The sequence below is a fragment of the Papio anubis genome, chromosome 18 (genome assembly GCF_008728515.1).
Source record: "Papio anubis isolate 15944 chromosome 18, Panubis1.0, whole genome shotgun sequence".
Taxonomy (NCBI): Eukaryota; Metazoa; Chordata; class Mammalia; order Primates; family Cercopithecidae; genus Papio; species Papio anubis.
In genome coordinates this window covers 4009072-4016736 of record NC_044993.1, presented here as the reverse complement: position 1 = coordinate 4016736, position 7665 = coordinate 4009072, and the positions used below count along the sequence as shown (strand labels likewise).

General features: G+C 46.2%; 1 long non-coding RNA gene across 2 annotated transcripts in view; it reads left to right on the top strand.

Moving 5' to 3' along the window:
* Window positions 1–1054: 1054 nt before the first annotated feature.
* Window positions 1055–7665, top strand: part of LOC110740393 — a 63586-nt gene continuing 56975 nt past the window's right edge. Inside the window, exons 1-2 of one of the 2 annotated variants that reach the window (XR_001898359.3) lie at window positions 1055–1592; window positions 1758–2860. This is a non-coding gene — a long non-coding RNA (uncharacterized LOC110740393). Of the gene's footprint in view, window positions 2861–7665 lie in introns of both variants that reach the window. The other variant, XR_004179712.1, reaches the window with a different exon arrangement.

Below are 7665 nucleotides of genomic sequence, written 5' to 3'. Positions count from 1 at the left end.
CTCCCTCCTCAGCTTCCCAAGTAGCTGGGATTACAGGCGCGCCACCACACCCAGGTAATTTTTGTATTCTTAGTAGAGATGAAGTTTCACTGTGTTTGTTGGTCAGGCCGGTCTCGAACTCCTGACCTCAGGTGATCCACCCACCTCGGCCTCCCAAAGTGCTAGGATTACAGGCGTGAGCCACCGCATCCGGCCCCATTTCTTGAATGATTCTGGACCTTTGATGATTGCTTTCAGGCGTTTAACTATTTACCTATAGCCGCTCTTTCACAAGAAGCTGGCTTCAAAGCCTCCCTGCAGGAGGGCAGCTCATAAAAGAAAGACGAATGCACTTTCAGAATGTGGTCGGAGAGACTTGGTTACTCCTTAAAGCTTGAGGACACACACACAGGAGTCGCTGTTTGGAGTGGGTTCTGTGATGGGTAGCGCGGATGGGTGAAGAACAAAGTTCCGGCACCAGGCGTTGCACGAAAATGTGAAGCGCATTGTCTGCTTCCGATAGGAAAGCACCAGCTCCTGTGTGACGGGGGCTGTTATATCCCCGTTTTACAGAGGAGGAAAGTAAGGGCTAGCTTGGGAGGCGCAACCCCCTGCTTCCCACACAGTGAGCAAGTGGAAGAACCACGCTTCGCCTCAGCACTGCTGGTTTCAAAGGCCACGTTCCTAACATCTGCTGCCCACTGTCTCAACATGGCCCTGTGGGATTGTAGTAACAGCCTGCGCTTACTGCCTGATTCCGGTGTGCCAGCCCCTGGGCCGAGGACTGAAATGAACTCCCATGTGATCCTCACGACCAGTCAGAGTTGAAATAACAATGAGTTAGCTGGGCGCGGTGACTCACGCCTGTAATCCCAGCACTTTGGGAGGCCAAGGGTGATGTATCACCTGAGGTCAGGAGTTTGAGACCAGCCTGACCAACATGGAGAAACCCCGTCTCTACTAAAAATACAAAAAAAAGTAGCCGGGCGTGCTGGCGCATGCCTGTAATCCCAGCTACTCAGGAGGCTGAGGTAGGAGAATCGCTTGAACCTGGGAGGCGGAGGTTGCGGTGAGCCGAGATGGCACCATTGCACTCCAGCCTGGGCAACAAGAGCAAAACTCCGTCTCAAAAAAAAAGAAAGAAAAGAAATAGCGATGACTGTCTGTTGACATGTGAAGACATGGAACGTGGAGAAACACACTTGTCCGAGGTCCTGTGCTTAACAAGTGGCAGAGCCAGGACCGGGACTGGACTCAGAGAGGCCACGGCCTGTGCTCCGCATCACACAGGAGGCGGAGGCGGGGCTGGTTTACAGCCAGGTCTGTCTGGGTCCAGCAGCATAATTTCAAGAGTGCCCAACCTACAACAAACTCTCCAGGGAATGGTCAGGGCACATTTCTGACCTTTTGAATTGAGGTCACAGAATGCAAATGCCATTGTTTGTCACAAAATGTCCCTTGTCATTGCTATCAGAGGCTGCAAGTGCCTGGGGCAGCAGAGATCTAAATCAGAGAGTGCTTTCTTACACTCTGCGATTCTGTGCGAGAGGCCTTCAGCAGGGGCTGGACTTTCCTCCCAAGAAGGGAGTGTGGTGCTCTGTGGATCCTGTCAGGTGAGAAACCGAGGCCCAGCAGGTGTGTGTGCGCACAGCGGAACCAGGTACAAGCGGAGATCCAGGTGCCAGCTGCTAAGAGGGGTATCGCTTCTCATTCATGGAAAGACACATGCTGGGGCCTGTCCCATCCCCTGTACTCAAACAGCCTCCCACATCTTCCAGGGTCTGACGCTGGACTTACCTGGAGTCCTGGAATATGGTGATCCCATCTCCGCTGGACCTGAGTCAGAAGCTTGCTCTAGAGGAAGCAGAAAGTACATCTGGTTTTGGTTGGAGACGTTGCATCCATTCTAATACAGCCAAGAGTCAAACTGAAATACTGGCCCAGGCTGGGAGGATATTCTGCCGTTCCAGTTTTGCTCGGGGCTATTCGTTTTGAGAAGACTAGAGAGTCAGTTCCAGTTTGTCTTTGGGGACTAAGTTTTTGTCATGTTGTTTCTACTTGTGGCTTATTGAGAACACATGCGGGTACAGTCGCGTTTGGGTTTTATTCTGTGCAGGGTTTCACAAATGGAAGCCATGGAAGACTGGTCTATTTATTTCACTCCATAGGCATTTAAGAGGACCCGCTGGGTGCTGGATGAGTGTCTGGGTACAGAGATAGAAAAAGACAATGTGAGACCACAGTCCAGCCAGTGAGTCTGGAGCAGAAAGTCTGTGGTAGGGGCCAGACAGGTGGAGCCAGTTGGTACTAGACCCTAGCACCAGGCTGGGCGTTGGAGCATCGGTCTCAGGCACTGAGGTTTGGAGACGCTGAGTGCATTCTGGGGGTCAGCCTGTGGCACCCAGCCCCCGGCAGTGGCTCATGTTGGGGTCCCGGTGGAACGAGCACCACCCCAGTGTCACTTCTTCAGAGGCGAAAGAGGAAGGGCCAGGATTTGGAATGAAAAATGAAAATCCTTGCCCTGCGAAATGGAAACAATAGCAGCTGTTTTCAATTTCCTGCCCAGTAGGCGAAATGCCCACTCCCTCGGTCTCATAAACACCTTTCTTTAGAATTTGGAAACACAGAGCGTGGGGGAAAGGCCAGCGTGGAGTGCTAGCACGTGGCTCTGGAGTCAGGTGTTACAGCGGCGGTATCATCAGAATGCTCAGGTCCGAACACGCACTGTCCCTGTGAGAACAACTCCCAGGGAAGCTGTTCTTTCTGCTTTTTCTCTCTCTTGCAATTCATAGTGAGTTCCTCTATGAGGCTGTAAGTTTCTGGAAGGTGGTTTCTGGAATGTTCGGCTCCCTAAGCCCACACGAGGCCCAAGACTAATCACGTAAGTAAGGACGGCAGCTGCCGCTTGGGATGCCACTACATGCCTGTCAGTGCATCCTCGAGTTAGCGCTGTGATAACCAGCAGAGTAGGGGTGGCTTTCTCCATTTTGCCTCTGGGGAAACTGAGGCACTGAGCAGTGGCATCATTTGCCAAGGTTGTAAAATCAGGAGTGGCAAATCCCGGAAACAGAAGGAGTTTGTGATAGCTCCACACCATTGTGACGATGTTAATAACTGTTGAATTGTGACTTTAAAATGGCAAATGGTATGGCAGATAGATTATATCTTGATTTGAAAATGCAGTAAATGGGTACTGGTGTCCCCCAAGTGGCTCTCCTGCCCAAGACAGCAGAGATACTGTCTTTTTCCACTGCCGTGAATGTCTAGCAGATGATGTGTTCGGTAAATGTCGGAAGGAAGAAAGACAAAGTAAGAGAGGAAGGAAAGAGGGATGGAGGGAAGGAGGAAGGAAGGAGAGAGGATGGAGGTAGGAGAGGGAGGGAGAGTGGGGGAAGAAAGGAGGGATGGAAGGAGGGAGGGAGGAAGGAAACCGATGGGAGTAGGTTCAAGTCCCAACTCAGCCATGAAATCTCCGGGCGGCCCTGAAGGCATGGCTTCTCTTTTACCTGTCTAAACAAATTTTTAAATACCTAATTTTGGTTGGGGCCCCTGCCTTGAACTATGAAAAACATAAAATATGCAAAACGCACATTTACACCCTGTTAAAAATATGTCTGGGTGCTAGGTCTGGCTTCCTTTGTTGGCCAGAGTGAGGGCCTCATCCTAGGTATGATGGCGTGACCACTCTTTGCATAACCTATTTACTTCAGGGTTCTAAAACATGTGGGAGCCACTGAGTGTCCCCTAATGGTAGTTTTACATGGGGAGAGAGACCTGGTACTAGCTGTGTAACCTTAGTTAGGTCTTAGCCTTGCTGATTCACAGTCTCTGTGCCTCTCAGATAAGGAAGGTGAACTTAATAATGAAGGTGACCTCTGTGGAGTGTTCACCACACCCCAAGTTCCTGCTAAGCCAGCTCCATGCATTAATCCAGTTTAATGCTTGCAATCCAAAGAGCTTCATGTGATGATCAGGACATTTCACACGGGAGATGCCACTCGCCCAAGTTCACACAGCTGGGATATGCCAGAATCACATTTCGTCTCTTGGAGTTTTGACTCCCAAGTGTATGTTCTTTCACTGTAGCTTTTTTTGTCGTGAAAATTTTCAAGTATTTGGAGAAGTTGAAAGATTAGTACAAGGATCACCTGTACAGCTACTATCTGACTTCAACAACTTAACATTTGCTATATTTGTGCCTTCTCTCGCTCTTTTGATGAAATATTTACCCCATTTTAGAGAACTGCCTTTCGATACCAGTTTTATTGAGGTGTAATTGACATATGATGAGCCATACATATTTAAAGTGTGCAATTTGATACGCTCTATATACGCGTGTATCCTTGAAATCGTCGACACACTCAAGACAAGGAACAGACTCATTATCCCAAAAGTTCACTCAGGCCTGGCTTTCATCCCCCCACCTGCTCTTCCTTGTTGCACTCCACCTCCAGCCCCGGCAATCACGGGTCTGCTTTCTGTCACTGTGTGTCAGTTTGCATTTTCTAGAATTCTATAAAAATGGAAATACATAGTTTGTAATTTTTTTTGATGGTGATGGTGCTGGGGCGGGGAGGTGTCTGGCTTCTCTTACTGAACACAATTCGTCTGTGTTGCAGTGTGCTGTGGTCCAAATGTATCTCCCCCAAAATTCACACGTTGGAACTTAACTTCCAAGGTGATGGTACTAAGAAGTGGGGCCTTGGGAGGTGATCAGTCAGGAGGGCTCCACCCTGGGGGATTGAATTTGTGCCCGGATAGGCGGGCTTCAGGGCGTGAGTTAGTCCCTTTGCGGTTCCTTCTGCCATGTGAGGACAAAGCGAGAGGTGCCATCTGCAAAGCCGAGAGCAAGCCCTCCCCAAACACTGAATCCGTTGGTGCCTTAATCTTGGACTTCCCAGTCTCCAGAACTGTGAGCAATGAATTTCTGTTATTTATAGGTAACCCAGTTTAAAATCCATGGTTATTGCAGCAGGAACTGACTAAGACATAGCATGAATCAATTGTTCATTCTATTTCTTGCTGAGTAGTATCATGCATATACCACAATTTCTTTATCCACTTACTTTTAGTGTTGTTTCTGGGTTTTGGTGATTACAAACAGAGCTGCTCTGAACATCTGTGTACAAGCGTTTTCAGGAATAGCGTGTGCTGTGGGAGGCAGAATGCCCTACCTCTCCTCCCTCCAGGATGTTTGTGCTCTTACCTCTAGGACCTGTGGATATGCTACATTATATGGCAAAAAGAATTCATATAATTAGGGTGAGGGACTTTATGATAGGGGGTTTGTCCTGGGTTCTTTGGGTGGGCCCGATCTAATCACACAAGTCTTTAAAGGCAGAGAAGTTTCTCTGGCTGGAGACAGAGGAGGCAGAAAGTGAGAGAGAGGAGGCAGAAGGTCAGAGAAGGACTCCGTGTGTCACTGCTGGGTTGAAGATGGAGGGAACAATGTGATAGGGGATGAGGCCAACATAAGGAACTGACAGCCACCTAGGGAATGGAGACCCCAGACCGAGAGTCCCAGGAACCGAACTCTGCCAACAACCTGAACAAGCTTGAAGTGGATTCTTCCCCAGGGCCTCCAGAGAAGGACACAGCCCTGCTGACACCTTGACTTTGGCCTTGTGAGACCCTGAGCCAAGAACCCCACCAAGCCTGCCTGGTCTTGAGACTCAAGCACACTGAGATAATCAGTAGGTGCTGTTTCAGCTGCGAAGTGTGTGGTAATTCATTACGGCAGCAATAGAAAACTGATACATATGTATTCATTTCTCTTAAGTAAATGCCTAGGAGGGGGATGACTGGGTCATATGGTAGGTGCATGTTTAACTTTTTGAGAAACTTCCAAACTGTTTTTCGAAGTGATTGTACCATTTTATATTCCCATTTTATATTCAGGGTATGTGGGCTCCTGTTGCTCCACATCCTTGTCAATACTTGGTATGGCCAGTCCTTTAAATTGTAGACTTTTTTTTTAACATGGCATTTTAGACATTGTGGTTTACCTTGCATTTCCCTAATAACTATGATATTGAGCTTCTTTCACAAGCTTATTTGATTTCCATGTATCTTCTTTGGTAAAGTGTTTGTTTAACTCTTTTTACCCATTTACAAAAATTGGATTGTTTTCATATTATTGAGTTTTTTGTTTTTTGGTTTTTTTTGAAAGAGAGTCTCACTCTGTCGCCCAGCCTGGAGTGCAGTGGCGTGATCTCGGCTCACTGCAACCTCCACCTCCCAGGTTCAGGTGATTCTCCTGCCTCAGCCTGCTGAGTAGCTGGGACTACAGGTGCGTGCCACCACACCCAGCTACTTTTTGTGTGTTTTTAGTAGAGATGGGGTTTCTTTATGTTGGCCAGGCTGGTCTTGAACTCCTGGTCTCAAGTGATCCACCTGCCTCAGCCTCCCAAAGTGCTGGGATTACAGGCATGAGTCACTGCACCTGGCCTTATTATTGAGTTTTGAGAGTTCTGTATATATTTTTGATACAAACCTTTTATCAGGTAGGTATTTGTAAATGTTTTCTCCCAGTCTATGACTTGTCTTTTCTGGTATTAACAGTGTTTTTCAAAGAAAGAAATTATTAATTTTAATGAAGTTCTTGGTTTGTCAACTTTTTCTTTTATGGGGCATGCTTTGGTGTCATATGTAAGAAACCTTCACTTAACTGAAGGTAACAAAACATTTCTCCTGTGTTTTTTTCTAGAAATTTTATAGTTTTGCTAGTCATGATGGCTCATGCCTGTAACCCCAGCACTTTGGGAGGCTAATGTGAGAGGATTGCTTGAGGCTAGGAGTCCGAGACCAGCCTGACCAACATAGTAAGGCCCTGTTTCTTCCAAAAAATAGAAAAACATAGTCAGGTATGGTGGCACATACCTGTAGTCCCAGCTACTTAGGAGACTGAGGTGGGAGGATGGCTAGAGCCAAGGAGTTCAAGGCTGCAGTGAGCCACGATTGCACCATTGCACTCTAGCCTAGGCAACAGAGTGAGGCCCTGACTCAAAAACAAACAAACAAAAAAACAAAAAAAGAAAGAAATTTTATAGTTTCAGGTTTTACATTGAAGTATATAATCCATTTGGAGTTAATTTTTATGTATCATACAATATATGGATTTTAAGTTTAGTTTTTTCTTTTTTTGCATATAGATATAGATGTTTTCTAGCACCATTTGTTGAAAAGACCACCTTTCTCCACTGAATTGCCTTTGCACCCTTGTCAATAATCAGTTGGTCAGTATACAAGTGGGTCTATTTCTGAACTCTGTTCTGTTCCACTGATGTACTTGTCTATCTTTACACTTATGCCACACTGTCTTGATTACTATAGCTTTGTAATTAGTTTTGGAACTAGTTGGTGTAAGTCCTCCAGCTATCTTCTTTCCCAGAGTTGTTTTGGCTATTCAAGGTCCTTTGCATTTTCATATACTTTAAAATCAGCTTGTAAATTTCTTTCTTTCTTTTTTTTTTTTTAAAAAAACCCATGTATTTTAATTGAGATTGTGTTGAAGAGTCTTCTGACTCATGAACATGGTACATCTCTTCATTAATTTAGGTTATCCTAGAAATATTTTGTAGTTTCCAGTGTACATGCTTGTACATTTTTTGACTGATTTGTTCCTAGGTTTTCATATTTTTGAATAGTATTGTCAATGGTATTGTTTTAAATTTCAATTTTGGATTT